The following is a 19,566-nucleotide window of genomic DNA, read 5'->3' as shown; positions in this document are numbered from 1 at the left end:
TGGTGGTGTGGACATCTTCACGGAGGCCTTACTCTGCCCAGCAGGATGATCGTATCTCAGGGGTAAACTCCACCACCGTCGACGGGGAGCAGCGCCTTCCCCCAGCGTCTCCTCCTTCCCTGGTGTAGCCTACTTCCCCTGCACGCCCCCCCCCCCCCCCCCCCCCCCGGCCACCACTCACCTGCTCTCCACTGCCATCCGGTTGCCTTTTCTAGAATTTCGTGTGAGATCATACAACTTGTGGGGTTTTGGTTCGACCTCTTCTACTTGGCATCGTGCTGTGCTGATGTCTGTGGCCGAGACTCACGTTTGATTCCTCGTATTTGTCTGTTACGCGGTCTTCTTGATTCCACCTTACCTCCTAACGTCTCTGTCTATTCCCCTGTTCATAGTCCGTGCTCCCACAGACCGCTGTGCCTTGATAAGTACCCTCGTTGTGTCCTGGCTCTTTTTTCTTCCTTTGCATCCATGTGTCTGCTGGTGACCACACTCCCGTACCTCCCCGGTGTCCACGGTGCACTGCCCTGCGAGCCTCTCCTGCTCTGCCGGGCCCCGGGTGGATTAGCTCAGGCTTCTCTTTGCTTCCCTCCCTCACTCCGTGGATCATAAGCTCCTGGGCGGACAAGGACTGTATTTTAGCTGCTCTGATTTCTTTAGCACCCGCTCAACTCCTGACTCTGAGTAGAGTGTCCCCCTAGGTAAGCTTTCTGCACCTGTGGTGTCTCAGAGGGCTCTGCACCTTTGCCCCCTCTGTCTCCCCCCTTAACCCCTTATGGTGAGACTTTATTTTGTTTTATTGATATAATTTATTTATTTCAGCAAGATAAACGTTAAAACGCAGACACTGAGAAATGAACAATATTAACAAGGGACTTTTGTTTTGTCTTGCAGTGTCTTTCACTGAAGAATGTGGAGTCAAAGGTCAGAGCAGGGATGTGCCAGCTCAGGTAAAAAAAAAAAAAAAAAAAAAAAAAAAGCAGTGATGACCACGGCCTGTTTGAGTCCTTTCTCTGCCTACGAGATTCCCTTCACCTGGTCCACTTGCCAGATTCCTGCTCCTTCTTCTTCGTGGCCCAGAAACAGACCTGATGGTTTTTTCCCTCTTCCTAATAGATAATTTGTAGTGTTAAATTCACATTTATCTCATGGTAAAAACGATGTGTTTACACACACAGCCGTCTTTCCTACGAGTTTGCTTATTAAGGGCAATTACCATGACTTTTTGCTCAAAAATGCTCAAAATGCTCAAAAATATCTATAGAGTCTCAAAATGGTACAGGAGAAGAATGCAGAACTTTGAAGAGAAAAGGAAGATAAAAAAGGAAGGAGGAAAAAGTAAGGTGGTTTGGATGGGAATGATGAGAAGGAAAACAAAAAAAGGGTTTCTGTTGGCTGTTCCAGGTGAAAATATCAGATATTTTAAACACTATAACTCGAGGTTTTTCTAGAGTTGACACACACTTCCACCAAATGAGGATTGATTTACACGCTTGGCTGAGAAATAGAACTGGTAATGAGTTTGTTTTAGCCACCGTGAGACCTCGTGTGCCATCAGAAAAGGCCACATAGGCGCGCCTGGGTGGCTCAGTCGATTGAGTGTCTGACTCTTCATTTGGGCTCAGGTCATGATCCTGGGGTCGTGGGATCCAGCCTGTGTTGGGCCCCATGTTGGGTTCCACACTGGGCACTGGGCGTGGAGGCTGCTTATAATTCTCTCTCTCCCTCTGCCCCTTTCCCCAGCCTGTGTGCACTCTCTCTAAAATTAAAAAGAAGGCGGGGGAGGAGGAGGGGGAGGAGGAAGAGGAGGAGGAGGAGGAGGAGAAGAAGAAGAAGAAGAAGAAGAAGAGGAAGAAGAAGAAACAGCCAAATATCCTACTTCAAAAATTTCCCTCTTCATTGTGTCCAGTAAAATTTTGTGACTATTTATGGAGTGATAGAATTTTAAATAGTTGAACAAGAAACTTTCTCACAATTTTGACCTGTGGGTCTCTTTACTATTTGCTTATTTCTCCCCAGTTTCCATTTCTATTTCTGGGGCAAACTGAAAAGATCCATATCCTTAAAAAGCCCTGTAAGTGATTTTATCCATAACTTAAATATGGCCCACTCTTGCGTCTTCTATCACATCCAAGTTATGGTTCATGTAACAATTTTGTGAATTTTTATTTATTTATTTATTTTGCCTAGATAACACATTTCCTTGGCTCTGAATATTCGTGAGTATCAAGGTCCTCCCTGGTTCTATCTCCCAGTCCCCAGGTCCCCCGAGCACAGGCTGTTGCTTTACGTTGTGGATGCAAATTGAATAAGCTTTTTAAAAATCTTTAAAGAGAAAGGAAAAGAGTTTCATTTGAGCACAAGTTAGTTCAGGTGCCTGGGATACACAAACTTTGCAAAGAAGAGAGAGCTCTTAGGAAGGAACATTTGGTGCAGTTATATATGTTTTTTACATTTTAAAAAGTTATGGGGGCGCCTGGGTGCCTCATTCAGTTGGTTCCTTACAGGAACCAGGGAGGTTTTGAAACTTTTCTTATCTTTATGTTAGGAATGCTCCTTTTTGGTTATTATTATTTTTTTAAATAAAGCAGATGCACCGTGTGTGTTCAAGGCAGAAATAGAGCCCCTGCTTTGAGGTTTTGCTGAGTCATTTTGACCTTGGTAAATGTTAAAGCATGGCTTCCCCGGAAGCCCAGAAGCAGGGCCCATAAACATGAAAAGTTGACAATTTTCTTTGTTTTACCAATGTTGTTAGATTCTTCAAAAACTAGAGTGACTTACATTCTCTTCTTTGCCAGATACCATTCGAGGTGAACATGTGGAGAGGACCCTACCCCTTCCCAGGTAGTGAAAATGGCCAGAGAGGTCTGTCCTTTGCTTCAGATGTTGGAAGCTAATCTATGTCATACCCAATAGTAGAAGTGAAACCTTCGTCTGTGAGCCTAATTCATTTCAGAACCATGCTTGTGATCTAAAGCACTTCATTGCAAATATATCCAATGTGTATTTGTATATTCAAGCGAACTTCAAAACCATTGGCTCAGTTGTGATCACCTGACATTCGGCGTCACGTACCACTCGTTTTGCAAGACATCGCTCATGTATCAAGTGAAAATGTATCAGAAACGTTTGCTTGTTTTGTGAAACGTTTGCGGAACAAGATACTTGCAATCCCAGGTTTTACTGTATATATATTTTAGGATGGGTCTGGCCACATAACACAGCTATGTCAGAAAGACCAACCATGTGATCTAGGGTGGGGGCTTTAGGTCATGCTCTCAGGCAGCCTGGAGGGTGAGTTCAAGTACATGCATAATCGATCACTTATGCCTGTACAATGAAGCCCGGTAAAAACTCTGGGCACAGAAACTCAGGTGAATTTCCTGAGCTAACAATAAATACTCTGTGCATTGTCACACGTCGATGCAGAACTATCGCTTATCCTGAGGATGATAGCAATTTCATTTGGAACTCTGCCAGAGTCTGCTGCATGTGTGTCTCCTTTTGGCTGATTTTAATTTGTGTTCTTTCCCTTTAATACACTGTAACCAATGAGTATAATAGCTCTGATGAGCTCCGGGACCCCTTTTAGCAAATTATCGAGCCCAATGGTGTTTTGCAGAACGAAAACTTGCAAATACGTGTCGGAAGTGAGAGAAGCCTAGGGACTGTGCCCTCACACTTTGCTGTTTGGCCAACTCCAGGTAGAGGAGTCAGGTAGAAATCTCCCCCGATCTGACAGCGCTTCCCATGAAACGGATCAATAGTAACATAGGGAATAAGCTTAATTATTTCTAACACCCTCTTTTTACAATATTAAGGAGCAAATCGTGGCTGATTCTCTAGGAGCCCTCTGGGAAATCTCAGTCAGTGTTAGGTGCAAACTGCGTCAGGAGTTGAAGCGAGGAGAAAAAAATGTCAAAAGTTTCCAGGTAGTAACACCTAATTAAATAGGCTCGCAAGTTAATACTTGGCTACCCATTTAACCAAGTGACAGTAAGATCTTAAAGGTAAACACAGGGGACTTTCACTTTCTGCTCCAACGTGTAAACAGTTTGGGAGCCATCACTCTGATCCTCACCACAAGAGAAAAGCTGAAAATCAATAATTCTCCTTAGATGTATCAGGATATTGAGGTCACAGGGCGACCTGGTAACCCAAAACCTGGAGAGGAAGGAGAGCGGCAGAGGGAATCACGGTCACTGATCACAGTCCGTGAGAATCACAGAAGGTGGAATCACAGCCAATGCTCAAGGAAGCCCCAGAAGGTGGAAACGGAGCGGGAGACAACTAACAAAACAAAGAACAAGGGAAATGAATGGAAAATGTTTACAAATACGGATGTCCTTGACTTGCAGTGGGGTTACGTCCTGCTAAACCCATCATAAATGGAAAATATAAGTTACAAATGCATTTAACGCACTTCCTACAGGACATCAGTTTCGCTCGCCTCAGATGTGTTCAGAATGCTCCCATCAGCCTACAGTTGGGCAAAATCATCTAACACCCAGCTTATTTTATACTAAAGTGTTGAATGTCTCATGTAATTCACTCAATGCTGTGCTGAAAGTGACCAGCAGAACGGGGTCAGAATGGTCGTGATGCTTCCCAGCATCACGAGAGAGGACCCCACCCACGTCACAGCCTGGAAAAAGATCGAAATCCAAAGTCCGCTTCCTCCTGAATGTGTATGGCTCTTGCACCGACGTAAACGGAACCATCATAAATGGGGACTGTCTGTGCGGTGATCCCTCCGTACGCGTGGTTCCACTTTTGACAGTTTCCGCTGCCCGCGGTCAGCTGAGGTCTGGAGGCAGACGACCCTCCTTGTGACATGTCATCAGAAGGTCAAGAGCAGCCTAACGCCTCCATCGCAGTGGCTGCGTCATTCAACCACTGCATGTTTCAAAACGTATGGGCCTGTACAACACAAAGAGTAAATCCTAGGAAACTATGGACCTCGGCTGCCAACAGTGTATCACTCTTGGTTTATCCATTGTAACAAATGTATCATACTAATGCAAGATGCTACTAAGAGAAGAAACTCTGAATTTGGGGGAATAGGGAATCTGGGAAGTCCCTGAACTTTCTGCACAATTTTTTTTGTAAACCTAGAAATGCTCTGAAGAATAGCCTATTTTAAAAAGTCAACATAGAAGGTAATGTCATTATAAATAACCGTAGCTGTGTCAAAGGTGGAAAGACTTTGTTATCTCACATAATCAAGGGCATACTAAAAACAGATAGTTGTAGGAGTTAAATTCTGCCATTTGGGGGAGGAAATGAACTGAACTGTCACCGTTGTGCCAAAGCATGTAATGGCAGGAGCTTTTGAAGGGGGCTTGGGGTGCATTTAGAGTTACCCATAGTATCAAGGTGAAAAGCCAGAGCGAAATAACTGTCAAACAAAGAAGCAAAATTACATCCTCACCGAGCTGCCCCAGACGAATGTCTGGAGCACCTGTATCAGCAGGTGGTCTCACTGGGATCGATCCCAGAGCCACCGTCAGGAAAGGACGACAGGACGACAGCAGGCTGGGAGCCCTGCGCGTCTGGGTGGATGAGACGGGTGTCCCAGGTGGGCTATTACTCCCGTGTGACCCAGGACACCAAACGGCCAAAGACAAAAGCCAGAGAGATGAGGACACCGACTTTCTTTAGGCCCTCGTGATCGGGAGAGTGCCCCCACAATGCGGGATCGTGGCGTTCTCTGCAGGGTGGTTTGCCTTAGACGGTTATAGGGAATATACACAGCGTCCACATGAGGTTGTGTGGAATCGTCTAGCAATTGGGGAAGTTTCAATCAGATGAGTGGGAAGTGTTCAGTTGTGTGTCTGGCTACTTTCAAGGGGATTGTACGGAGTTCACACAGCAGGCCTGGGGCTGCTGTCCTTAGGAGGGCCTGCTTGCAGGATGGGCCTGTGGCTGGCATCTGGGAACTTAGATTTTAAGAGATTCCGACCATTTCCCAAATGGCGGGAGCGCCTCACTGTGCCTGAGCTGTTCATGCAACGCATACAGTTCTGCCGAACACCTGCCTTCTTCCTGGGTCTGCAGTTTCGATATACGCTAGGCAGTCTCCCCCCACCCCCAAGTACTTGGGCACCGGGTCTCTGACGAACTTCCCTGGTGGACATTTTCCGTGTCTTGTCACAATTTTCGGCTGTGGGAATTAAGCCTGTCCTCTGTGACTCGCCCCTGGTATCCCCCCGACTTTGCGCCTGGTGCCTTTTTCCTTTGCTGACTTTTGCTGTGATAAATCATAGCTATGAGGACACCTATATGCTGAGTCCCGTGAGTCTTTCTCGAATCATTGAACGGGGGGTGGGGGTGGGGCGACAGAGGGACAAACAGTTCTCATCTTGGTCGATCACTCATGTCACAAAGGACAAGAACTTGGCGAGGAGTGACAGGGGAAGGGTCTGTGTTTGGTCTTACCAGCAGGTTTGGGCAAAAGAGGGAAGATTTGTGTTTGGGCTTGTCCGCGCTTAAAGACTATGATGATGTTTTGCATTATATAGGAGGTGGGGTTTGTTGACTGCAAGTTGCTCGTATAATTTTTGATACAGGGTATGCTAAATTATTATTTTTTTCAGTTATCCAAATAACAGATACCCCCATAGGGTAACTATTTTAAACAATACAGAGAAACACCAAAAACATCTTATTCTCCCCTCTGTTAATAATTAATATCATTAGTCATCAAAAAAAAATACAAGTGCAAATCACAAAGAAACTGCACGACATCCTGGCCTGAATAGCCAAAATTAGAATGGCTGACAATATCCAGTACTGGCTGGCCTATGAAGTAACCAGAAGCCTCACACATCGCTGTTAAGAGTGTACACACTTAATACGTGCATTTTGGAAAACTGTTTAGCAACATCTAATAAAGTTAAACATACATATATCCTGTGACCCAGCAATTTCATATTCTATCTGTGTATTTATGTATCTAGGTATTTATCTATGTATCTATCCATATACCTTTGTATCTATCTATGTATCTATCTGTGTATCCATCTATTTATATGATGAATGAGTGCTCATGTTCACCTGAAACCATGCACAAGACGGTTCAGTGGCTTTTGTAGCCTAGAACTGGAAACCAAATGCCATCATCAGCATTAGAATGCACCAGTGAGTTGTGGTGTAACCAAATGGAAGTTGATGTAAAGGGACAAACTGTCATCACAGATAAAAACACAGATGAATCTCAAAGACAATATTGAGTGAAAGAAACCGGACATAAGAATGCAGATCCAATTTGTTTTAATGTGTATGAAGACACAGTAAAGGACAGCACATACAGTGAGAGCCCGGACCAGGGGCTGACTTTGGGAGGACAGCAAATGAGAGGGAGTCTGACAGTGCTCAGGTGCTTACACAGGGTGTGTAAAAATCATTAAGCTGTGCACTTAAGATTTGCATACTTTACGCTATGTAATTTATACTTTCATAAAATGAAAGGGGAAAGGAATAAAAACAACTGAAAGAATAAAAAAATTTGGGGGGTCCAAACTAGAAATTACCCCAAATGGCGTTTTCTTGAATTCTTCCAGCAGGAAGCTTTGAATCTCTACACTCCCACGGCTATCTTATTCATACATTAGAAACCCTGTACAAAATTTTCTTTATCACCTTTTTTTTTGTTCTTCCTACAATACTCAGGAAACCTTGAATATGTTCACACGTTGTGTAAATTTGTTTAACTTTTTTTTTTTTTGTATAGTTAACATACAGTATTGTATTAGTTTCGGGTGTACAATATAGTGACCCTCCCCCCCGGTCTGATTTCTATGTCCGTAGGATTAGTTTTGAAATGGGCAAAATGTAACATTTTCAGAAGATTATTTTTGAGTTACATTTTCAGAAAACAACACAAAAAATTTACTGACTTTCCTGAAACGTATCATCCTAAAAAGCAAATAGGCTGTTCAGAAAAGCTTATTTAAGGAGTAATTGACAAGAAACACTCTCAGGGCTCGCCGAGATAGCTCAGTTGGGAGAGCGTTAGACTGAAGATCTAAAGGTCCCTGGTTCGATCCCGGGTCTCGGCAGGTCTCTTTTGCAAATGTTGACTTTCCTATTACTGATGGGCCTCGGAAACCGTGAACCCATAGCAAATGTCAGTCACCCTCAAATAAGTTCAGTCCACAGCACCATTTATGTGGAAAGGAACCGCATACATTCACCCTTACTTTATTGGAAAGGGCTTTTGTAAACTCTGGCAAAACGCAGTTCTACATCTATACACTAAGTTCCTCCGGTTCCTTCAGGTAAAGAGAGCTCAGGGCCTTTTTCAGAGCACTGGGGTGTTACTAAATGCATCTATAGGAATCAGGGCATGAGCACTTTGAGTTCTTCACTTAATTACCTCTGTTTCTGCTTTCACTTAGGGTCCTTACACGGTCAGCACTTTGAATCCTGTAAGAAGTTTTGCTTACTTTATACGGCGTTTTGGTTTTCAGCTCTAGGGACAGTCCTAGTGCGTCATTTTACTGTGCAGAAAGGCGAGAATGATAGTTTAAGCATAAATTGAATTTTATTTATTTTTAAAGAACCTCTGGTTTATTTTTTTAAATATAATTTATTGTCAAATTGGCTTCCGTACAACGCCCAGTGCTCATCCCAACAAGTGCCCTCCTCCATGCCCATCACCCACTTTCCCCTCCCCCCCCGACATGAACTGAATTTTACTAGTATTTATTAAGATTATACGCGACTATATATATGCTATAAAATATCACAGGAATTGTGAACATTGATCTATCATTTTTCCCAAGACACTGCTGGATACTTAACGGAATCTAATCTGGAACATAACGCGCATCGTGTGAAATTCTCTTACAAGACATTTGCTGCACACGCTATAGCATATGGCCGAGGGTGTAGGTGGGGACGTTAAAGGAACGCTTGACTAGGGGTAGGATATTTTGGGGGGGAAAAGGAAGCAGACGAGCGCTCTGGTGGTCTCCGAGGACGATCTGAGGGTAGAGTCTAGGATCCATGGATTCGTTCTATACCGTCATGTTGAAGGACGGGTCTTTTCACGAGCCCCTCTTCTGATCCGGAATCGCTACGTTCACACGCAATATTTCACTTACAAGCAGGCACGGAAAAATACAGTTGTGGGCGTGGGACCTTCGGTCCACGTGGGCAGGTGACTGAGGTGGGGTGAGGACAGCTGACCCACACCCTAGGTTTCCCCAGCTGGGAGGGGCTGGGTCTGCAGGGGAGCGAGGGCGGGGCCCGCGGTGGTCCCGGAGACCCTCGGGCGGGGTCGGAAAAGTCAGGGGGCCGGGCCGCCCTGGAAACTCCGTTCTTCCCGGAGGAAGGGAGTCCAGGGTAATCCCTTCGGCGTTTCAAGGCCCGGAAACCAGCGACGTGCGTCGCGGCGGCTTTGCCTGCCGAGCCCGGAGCCCGGGACGCGGTCGGGGGGCGCGGTTGCGGTGCGGACCCCGGGGTCAGGTCGCGGTGCGGCGCGCGGCTCCCCGCGACGACGAGGAGGACGCAGACCGCGGAGGCCACCTCGGGGACTCGGAAGGCCTGGGCCCCCAGTCTCTATCCGTCGACCCTGGACACTTCCAGAGCGGACCCTGGAGGCGCGTGCTTCTGTCCTGCGCCAGCGTCGGCTTTGAACCCAACAGTCGTCATCACCTGTTGATTCTCTTAGCTCTAAATAAAAGTATTCTCGGAAAAGTATTCTCAGCACGAAAGTTCGACAAATACGTGGGGACTAATTCACGCCGGGAACACCTTCAACCTGTCTTCGGGGGACCGGCCAGGAGGCTCGCGGGACGCCCAGCGCGCAGCTGGCTGACTCCGGGGGTCCCCCCGCTCGCACGCCGCGATCCGAGGGACACCCAGCAGGTGCCGTCGGCGGAGAATTAACAGCCGGGCGCCGCCTGCCCCTCGCCCTCTGCAAACCTCCGCGGCCCCGCTCTCCCGCCCCCAAGCAGGACAACTCACGGTGGTGACCCGTGCTGCTGGGGGCCGCCGTCCCGGCTCATGACGTCGGGGCAGGTGTCTGCGGGGCTTCAGAGACCCCGGGGCACAGCGCCTTTCCTGCCTCGCGCTCGTCTGCGTTTCCTTGCCTGGAACCGACCCGAACTGGACGCGTCACTAAGGTACAAGTCCTGGGAGAGAAGTTTGCGACGTGTGATCCGGAGCTACCGACTCGCCTCTAAAAAGGGGACACTCCCTTCACCACAACCGAAAATCCCGTCCCGGTGCTCTCTCCACAAATAGGCTGGACCCAGCGTCTGCACAAGTCTCTCCGTGGATTTCCTAGTCCAAATCCGAAGAACTGAGAGTGTAGACTTCTCATTACAGGCTATGGATACGGTTCAAAACGGTCCTTAGAAGCGAGAGAAGAAAAAGAAGACATTCCCCTTAGTTTAGGGCAAACAAAACTGTAGATGAACTTATTCTTTTAGAAAGCGCCCCCCGTCGGGTGGCCGGTTAGCTCAGTTGGTTAGAGCGTGGTGCTAATAACGCCAAGGTCGCGGGTTCGATCCCCGTACGGGCCACGCAGCGTGACCTTTTTCGGCCTTCCCGCCGCGTGGACTTGGCCGACTCACTCGACGGACCCCAAATCGCCGCTAATCAGAATCAGAAGTTCGGACCTTCCTCTTCCCGACAAGAAGGCTGTGTATTTTCGCTTCGCTTCGCTTGTTCTTAATTAAAAGTAACCACACCCGCCGCGAAGTTTCCTGAAGCAACCCGAGGGAGTGGTGTGGGCACGAGGCGGCTGTGTTTTAGGAAAGGGGGGCGTCAAGGACCGTTGTAGCAATGTGCCTGCTCGGTTTTTGGTGAAACTCCAGGAGACGGTAGTATCCGGGCGCGTAAGAGAAGCTGCTAGAGAGAAAAGGAGGCAGGCGGAGGCTGGCGGTGGCTCGGTTGGCTGGGGCAGCGACACACGGGCTTTGCTCCGGTCGGGTCTCCGCCCCTGCACCTGCGGGCCCCCGGCCAGGCTGCACCCGCTTTTTCCGGCTCGGTCCCCGCCCCTGCACCTGCCCGCACCCGGCGGGGCTGCGCACCCGGGCTGCACCTGCTTTCTTCGGTTCCATCCCCGCCCGCCAAGGCGCACGCGCTGACCGCAATTCACCTGCCGTGCCGAGCGAGGAGACAAGCTACACATTCGGAAATCGGTCCACGTACGAGGATGATCTTCTGGGCTGGTTTGAAGAATTTCCCCCACTTGGCAGTGATTCCCCCCCAGCCTCTATGCTGGGCCCCGACGCACAGGGAGGAGGCAGGTCTGTTGAGAGCCCCCTCCCCACCCCACCCCCACCCCCGGGAGCTGCCACCTCCCGGGTCTTCCTCATCTTCTCCCGCTGTTTACTTTTGTAAAAGAAGGGATTCCTGTCGGCTCTTTGTCCCTCGGGGGCAGCGGCGTCTGTCCCCACGATGGCCTGGCCGGGCACGTGGGGACATGTCGGGGAGGAGTGGCGACTGCGGCCGGCCGTCAGGGCCAAGCTCTAAGGGGCCCCACTGAGGCAAAGAGCCGCTCGCACCCGTGTGCCCACAGCCCAACCTTCCTTGAGGGGTTCCCCAGGAGGGGTTCCCTTTCTTGGCTGGTAGCCGTGGGAGGAAGCAGCTCGCAGGAGAGACCTCTGGGGTGAGGACCCTTCCCACGGGGAAAAATGTGGGTGGAGAAGATACTGGAAGAACAGCTTTTATTTTTTAGAGCTTCTTTGATTTTAAAACCTTCCTTCTAACGGTCTTTTTCGGCCAATCTCCTGTCTCAAGTTCAAGAGATGAAGGAAGAAAAAGCTTAGAGGATCGTTCCTTCGATGCTTCGATGCGTCTCTTTCAGACCCAACCCACAGCCGATGTGGGATAGCATTGCCAGGGTGAAGGATCAAGTTCCAGGAAAATGTGTTCAGAGGACTTTGAGGATTGTTTCAATCTTTCTTTTTTCTTTTTCTTTTTTTTATGGGTACCTAGAGAGCGTGAAGAGAAAAAAGCGAGCCCAACGAGCCAGCCAGGAGTCGAACCTAGAATCTTCTGATCCGTAGTCAGACGCGTTATCCATTGCGCCACTGGCCCGCGCTTGCTCAGGTGGCCTCAGTGTTAGTATTTTCATTACTTTACACAATTCACACCAGACGAGGAAGTGGTTGACTAGGAACAAAATCTGTACCAATTCTGGGAAAGCATAATTGAGTTTATGACTTGCTTGCACAACACATTTACATAAAATGTTTTCATTGAAGACAGAGGGCGACCTGCACTTCTCTGACTGTCCCCATGGGACACTTGTTTGGTGCTTCGGGGCTGTTTGCTTTGCTTCGTTTTGGTTTGGCTTTTGCTTGAACAAATCTCCACGGACGCAGGGTTCACGTTCCCTCTGGACTCTGTCTTCACTCCAGCTTATCCTGGTGCCTGGCTTTGGGGCTCTTCCTCACCGCCCCGCCCACAGACGTCGCCCACAAACTGCAAGAAACACCAGATGCAATAAGGAGGCGAGAATTCAGTGGAAGTATACATTTTAAGATTCGCATTTGACGGAGAAACTTGGAAACCAGGAACTCATTTACTAACAAACACAAAATTGGCTTAAATTGTACTTGGCTCTTCGAGGGAGGCAGAATAGTCGCCAGCATGAGCAGGCGTTCGCCAGATTTCACAGCCTCACGATCAGGCAGCCGGTGTTTTTGAGCTCTCCAAGGCCGGATCTCGGCGTGGACGGTGGAGACGCGGAAATCTGGAGGTTCTCAGGCGCCCTAGGCGCCCAGACCAGGGAAGGGGAGGGTGGAAGTCAGACCGGGCTGGTGGCCCAGGCACCTCAAGCATTCAGGGCTATAAATGGGGACCGTGGCTGAAGGGAGGGGGCCGGTTGGGACCCTCACCAAAAAGCTGCGACGCTGTGAGCAGGATTTGAACCTGCGCGGGGAGACCCCATTGGATTTCGAGTCCAACGCCTTAACCACTCGGCCATCACAGCCCCCATGGAGAAGGCCTCACTCGCTGGACTGAAGACAAGTGTCTGTTGTTGACCGGGCGGCGTGGCAGAAGAGATAGGGGTGGCTGATGCCGGAGGGTCCCCTCAAAACCTTCAACTTCATGGCTCTTTCAACTTTTCAGATATTTAGGCAAAAATCTGGGCAACACGCTTGACTTCAATTATTCTTTCATGCCGCACAGGTGCAGGAATTCTCTTTCCCTCTGCCCTCAGAAGCATCTAGATCCGAAAACGCTCTCACCACCCAGCTGCTAGCAGCCTGGTGCACAGCGCCTGCACGTCTAACGCGGAATATGCTGCAGTCGCTGTCAGCCTTGTTCTTCGCTGTAAGCATCAGGCTCCTCGCTGTCCCGTGCTTTGCCCTGCCCGGTCCCAGCCCCTTACCTACTGCAGGTGTTTCCTCAAATAACACCTGAAACTCACACCTGAAACTTTCACCTCCCCTCTTTCCAGTGCTTCTCCTCATTCTCTGCTTTATTTTCCCCCATGTCACTCATAATCACTGTAACACACTGTGTAACTTATTTATTTTGGGTGGGACCATGTGAGGTAGTTCATGGGACCATGGGACCGTGTGTTGAAATGTGAGTACTCCTGGCTCCCCATTACACGCTTATTCCTTCACATCCTTTTGGATATGCGTGTATTTTCTTCAGATTCCCAAGGCCCCGATGTTCACAATTTCCATATGTAGGGAAGAAGAATGTTCCCTCTCTTCTCTTAGGCTGGGGGCTGGGGCCTACGAATGCAACTGACAAAAGACAGACGAACGGGAGAAAAGGTTTACAAAGTTTGTCAATGTTGTTTTTTTTTCTTATTTTAATTTTACAGGCGTGAAGGCTTCACGTGAAAGAAGTGAGAACCCAAAGAAGCAGTTAGACTGGAAAGCTTTTATGCCATTTTAGCAAAGGGTGATACATTGTAGGGAAGCGGGTACACCAGGAAAAGGGGACCGTGGGCTCCAAGGGGCAACAGTTGTGGGAAGGAAAACAGCGGGGAAAGAATGGAAGACCGGGTTGGTTGGCAGTCTACTTCCTCAGGCTCCTCTTGGCGCTGACTTCCTACCTCCAGTCATCGGGGTGGTTCTCTCTCTGGCAGGACGTGGGGGGTGGGGGGAACCTTCACCAAGGGACACTTATGTCCTGTTTCAGGCACACAGGAGGACAGAGGGCTCTTCCTGTTTGCTTTTTCTCAGTTGCTCTCAGCTCAAGATCATCCTTATACTAAACTGACGTATCTGGGCGTAGCAAACGTTTGCGTGCGTTTGTAAGTCTGAGACCCCAGAAAGGAAGTGCAGGTTCACGTCTAAAAGGATGTAGGCTCAGGAGCAAAACAAGGGCCAGCGGCTGTTTCCGCCCGGTTTCGAACCGGGGACCTTTCGCGTGTTAGGCGAACGTGATAACCACTACACTACGGAAACCCCGTGACGAGAGAGCTTAGTAAAAGTAAATATTTCTTGATGCCCCCAGGTCTTTTTCGTAGGGGAATTTCCCCTTTACAAAATTAACGGTGTCCAATCCCAGGAGAAATGCGTTCACCAAATGTATCTACCATAATGTTCAGAGAAGCCTGTTTAGCCAAAAAAATTGGAAACTACCCCAGTGCCCATGAAAGCTTTCTACAGAAAATGACCCTTGATCTGAGACTTCATAGATGAAAAGACTGTGAAGCATGATGCAGAGACGTCAGAAAGGGGGGTCTCGTCATTGGGAACTGAGTGGAGTGGGCATGATCTTGGGAGGCGGGGAATGGTGGGTGGGCGGGGATGGAGGCGTGGCGGGGGGGGGCGGGGAACGTCAGGAGGCAGGTCGGTGGATATCCAAGGATTTGAAGGAGGGCATGGAAAGAAATGAGATTAAATGGGAATATGTGGGCCAGACCAGAGAAGATGAGGTGTGTGCCTTCCACAGAGGGGAAGGTATAATTTAATCTGAATGTGATGAGACAGGTTGGAGCCTAAGCTTTAATTCTTGGAGTGTAGATGTCATCAGTGAAGATTTCCTTAAAAAAAAAAAAATCAAGGTGTATTTTACACTATTAAAATGCACTAATCTTAAGGATACAGCTCAATGAAAAAATAAAAGTCACATCACCTCATTGATTCAAGAAGCCCAGCAAATGACAGCCAGGATAATCATAAGGGAAATCATAACCACCTAAATTATATTGAAATGCTTGGAAACCAAAGATTTAAAAAATCTTAAAAAGGAGGTGGAGAGAAAAGATAATACATTTTAGGTTAAACAAAGGTTAAATGGAATAATAACTATTCATTCAAAGAAACACAGAAAAAGAGGAACATAAAAAGGGGGGACAAATGGACAAAAAAATAACTTGACGATGGACTTAAATCCAAATATAAATAACTTCATATCATGTAAGTGGGATAAACACGTAATTAAGTGGCAGAGATCGGCTGGCAGAATAGCAAAATAGGAAAAACCGGAGCCAACTGTTCCCTGCTTACAAGAGACGCACAAGATGACTAATGATGACAGGTTGAAGGTAGAGTGACGAGGAAAGCTTACCTTGAAATCACTAGGCATTAGAAAGCTGGTGTGGCCATATGAATATCAGACAGAGTAGACCTGAAGGTAAAAAGCAAGACCAAGGTTAAAGAGAAACATTCAACAACAATTAAATGATCAATTCACCAAGGACACTTATGAATTCTTGGATGAAGCGAAACTGAGAAAATTAAAATAAGAAATAGAACAACCACGACTATGGTTGGTGATTTAAAAGACCCCTTGGAGTAGCTGGTGAGAAGCTGAAAGAAAAGGGGAAATAAGTAGGATATAGAAGATTTAGGCCATGGCTAGTAACTTAGCAATTTAACCTAATTAGCACTTTTAAGACACTACGCCTAACTCTTGCAGAATACACATTATTTTCAGGTGCACCTGAAAAATTCACCAAAACAGGGCCATCGAACAAGTCCCCCAAATTTTTAAAGGACTAAAATAAACCTTCAGATATTTTCTGACAACAGAATTAAACAGGAAGTCAGTAACAAAAAAGTAGAAAATGCCCAGATATAGTGAAACTTCAGCATGACTCTTCTATATAAGCCACAAGTCAAAGTCAAGGTATAATGGAAACCAGAAGGTAATTCTAACTAAAAGCAACTAGAACAATACTTAGTGGAAAATATACAGGTTTACATGCATATATTAGAAAAAGAAGAGAGGGTTAAAATTGGGAAATTTTAAGAAGGAAGTGGTGTCTTGTATTTTAAGACAGAGACTTTGGTGTGTCGAGAATGGCTTTCGATGGCCAATCTGGAAGACAGGGACAGCTAAGAGATGTTGAAGACCCAAAGAGGGACCAATAGAAGGACAGATGGCAAGGACATCTTACGCGTGTTGAAGGCACAATCAACAAGACTTTGTGGTGACTTCATGGTGGGAAAGGCAGTGGGAGGAATCGAGGTTAATTTTAACCACAGGTTTCCAATGGGATTGACGTCAGTTGAGTTTAGGGTGTACTGTGCTAATAGTGCCTATGTGAAATCTAAGTGCAGATGGAAATAATGAGTTTCAAGCTTGGGCGAGATCTGTTTTGGATGTGGATATTTGGGGAGATCAGCTCCAGGCAGGCCGCCAAGATGCTTAGAGTTGCTGAAGAAATTCTAAAGGATGAAGGATCAACTCCAGAGATTCTGCAATGGGTCAGCGCTGGGGACATCAGCCCTGGAAAGCGCCAAGGTGCTTGAGATTTTTTCCAGGTGTAATCATGGTGTAGGTACACGGCTCAAGAACTTAAAACTTAACCATCTGAGAGTGTTCGACACTCCTAAGTTTGATGTGCTGTTTATGTGGAATTGTAGACACAGACTCAGCATTAAACAACACCAACACAGAGAAGAAAGTGTGACAACAGGGAACAGGGACAGATGAATCCAGAAGATCTCAGCTGAGTCTGCTGAGTAATGATTTGTGCAAGTAATTATCTACAGGGTGGTCATTATCGCGTTCATTTCACACCTAAGCTTTCCTGGTGAAAGCTGGACATCCTTCCCAATCATTTCCCTTTCTCCAACACTTTTCATCATCACCATACTTTACCTTTCACCTTTTAATGGACATTTCATTCAGATGAATTCACCAGCCTCTCCAGTGCCCAATTTTAGCAACGAATACCTGAACACGAAGAAGAAAGAAGCACACAGCTGACCTAAAACAACACCACGCCTCCTGTAAGAGCGCAGAAGAGAGCTGTCTGTTTGAGGATCCCAAGCCAGGGAACATTTAATAGGGGAGGAGGTTTGAATAAAGAATAACTTATGTCAGGAAATAAATGGTATTTAGTTAGAACTCTCTTCAGCAAAGACACAATTTTGAATGTTCGGGACTTGATTCAAATTATCTTATAGAGGAACTACTTTTTATTTTCTAGTCCTGTTAACCACTCAACTCTTATGGAGTCCATTAGATGCAAATCCACTTTAAGGAGTTTTAATAAAATATTAGTCTTCTAACACCTTTGCATTTCCTGATGCTCAAAAATCAACAAGAAAGTAATCAATCCTTTCTTAGTCATCAGTAATTTCTTAGTAATACAAAGAATATCTGAAAGGGTGTTTTCACAGTGGTTGAATCTCTGTCACTTGATCTCAAATGGCAGGGCAGAGGGGCAAACCTCACCTAGGCTAGGCGAGGCTCCTTGCCTTTTCCTGATATATCACCCCTAGAACAGATATTCTGAGTCTTTAAATTACCCTTACGACGTACAGGATATGCGTCTCAAAGGCGTGAGTATTCCCCAGGTAAATTCAAGTTGGTACCTACCCACCCGGAGAAAACACGGGAGGTTAAATCACAAAAGCCAGAAAGAAAGCTGAGGCACAGGCCCCGCTGGGATTCGAACCCAGGATCTCCTGTTTACTAGACAGGCGCTTTAACCAGCTAAGCCACGGAGCCAGGTACAGTGGGCCCCTAAATTACATATTATTTCAGTATGATTTCACACACCTCAACTGTAATGAACTTAGTAACTAGTTCACCAGATGTTTCAGAAACGAAAGAACAGACATGTCTCAGTCAAAACCAAAGAAGAATGTTCTCTTGGAAGGATGAACACAGGGCCTGGATTGAAATGATTGTCTCTTTGTGGATCGTTGTTTCAAGGTGGACACCACTAGACCCACTGAAGTCTGTTGGGGACACAGACCTTTGTTGAACCCTAAAGGAAAGATGAGTTGACTTTCTACTAATCATCCTTTTCTCTTAACCACACACCCGCTCTCTCCTCTATTAGTGTGGAAAAGGAGAGGTCGCTGGTCAAAGATTAGCACGTGTCTGCCACATGGCTCTGAGAGAACTGTGAGGATTTGTTTGCGCCTGTCAGATGGCCCTCCAAAATGGTGGCACTCCTTTCGCCACTCACAGATGTTGACCGCCCATGGTTCACTCACGGCTGGGTTGGTCTCTGGGAACTTCCTCCACAGAAGAGGCACCTTGCTCAAAGTTACACCCACCTTCGAGGGGTGCTCACATCCAAGACTGGGTGATGTTAGAGTACAAATCTCCCCCTCACCCTCCTCCGCCTCAACGCAGGGCATTCCTGAAGCGCCATTCCAAGCTCAAATCCCCCTGAGACATCAGCTTGAGGCCTCTGTTAAACTACACGCAGCTCAGCTTCTGCCTCTTCCCAATGCCACTTCCCTCACCCTCTCGTATTTACTGATTCTGAGAGCGTTCCCCATGAACTCGGAGCGTTTCCCAGGGAAGTGACCCTTGACAAAAGGCAAGTAATGACTGATGCATACTTTGGTCTCTAGAGGTCAGAGTGAAGTCTGAATGGGGTCCAGACTTTGAGAAATCATTTACCATAGCAAGTGCCCCGGGAAAACAAGCATGATAATAATATTAATCTTCTACTCTACAAACTTTCAGAGTTCTCACCACAGAATAACAACAGAAATATGAAGATACCTGCTGGTTGCTTCAAACGGTATACAAAGTTGCAAAAGAGTGCTAAATGGCCAGAAGAATGATTTATAGGTATATTAAACGCAAATACTTGAAATGGAAAGTTAGGAAATAAAAGGCAAAGTTAGCTGGTCAAAGAATATGGTTCTCATTTCCAGGGAGAAATAGCGCATATCAAGTCCTAAACACCTTACATACTACAGTGCATATCCGAGAGAAGCCCATATAATACATACACGTGCTCACAGGTACTTATAAATGGAGGGGAAAGAAGGCTTTGAGAATGTGCACAGACCGGTGAACTTCTGAAAATAAGCCAGTACCCCTGGCTGAGAAAGCGCCGTGGTGGGAAGCCAGGGGGAAGCGGGACCTAGCAGAGAGCGGAGGATGGCAGGACTCCGCGCCCCGCGCCCCCTGCCGGCCCCTCCCTCGGGGGCGCGTCCGGGCAGGTGCATCAGGCCGTGCTGGGAAGGGCGCACCTGCTCCGAGGTTTCCCTCCTTCCTCCGGAGTCGCCCGACGGGGGCCTCGGCTCCTCCTCCGGTTTCAGTCCCGGCGCTGCTCCCGGGCCCAGGACGCGCCCCGCCTCCCCCTTCCCTCCGGCTGGGTTCGGGAGCTCGGGTCGCGCTCCGGGTCCCGGTGGGTCAGCAGCCCCGCAGACCCCAGCC

General features: G+C 47.4%; 1 protein-coding gene and 6 non-coding genes across 7 annotated transcripts in view; 2 read left to right on the top strand and 5 right to left on the bottom strand.

Moving 5' to 3' along the window:
• The window catches only part of LOC147580609 (histone H2B type 1-C/E/F/G/I), a 505,297-nt gene that overhangs the window by 418,911 nt on the left and 66,820 nt on the right, over positions 1 to 19,566 (bottom strand). The window lies entirely within an intron of this gene.
• Positions 7,985 to 8,057, top strand: TRNAF-GAA (transfer RNA phenylalanine (anticodon GAA)). Its single transcript has one exon. It is a non-coding gene; the product is annotated as a tRNA-Phe (tRNA).
• Positions 10,456 to 10,529, top strand: TRNAI-AAU (transfer RNA isoleucine (anticodon AAU)). The gene has a single exon. It is a non-coding gene; the product is annotated as a tRNA-Ile (tRNA).
• On the bottom strand, positions 11,979 to 12,051 carry TRNAR-ACG (transfer RNA arginine (anticodon ACG)). Its single transcript has one exon. It is a non-coding gene; the product is annotated as a tRNA-Arg (tRNA).
• Positions 12,868 to 12,949, bottom strand: TRNAS-CGA (transfer RNA serine (anticodon CGA)). The gene has a single exon. It is a non-coding gene; the product is annotated as a tRNA-Ser (tRNA).
• TRNAV-AAC (transfer RNA valine (anticodon AAC)) lies at positions 14,315 to 14,387 on the bottom strand. The gene has a single exon. It is a non-coding gene; the product is annotated as a tRNA-Val (tRNA).
• TRNAT-AGU (transfer RNA threonine (anticodon AGU)) lies at positions 17,816 to 17,889 on the bottom strand. Its single transcript has one exon. It is a non-coding gene; the product is annotated as a tRNA-Thr (tRNA).

The sequence above is a fragment of the Puma concolor genome, chromosome B2, assembly GCF_028749965.1.
Source record: "Puma concolor isolate L17-30 chromosome B2, mPumCon1.1.hap2, whole genome shotgun sequence".
Lineage (NCBI taxonomy): Eukaryota > Metazoa > Chordata > Mammalia > Carnivora > Felidae > Puma > Puma concolor.
This window is presented reverse-complemented; position numbering and strand designations above follow the sequence as displayed.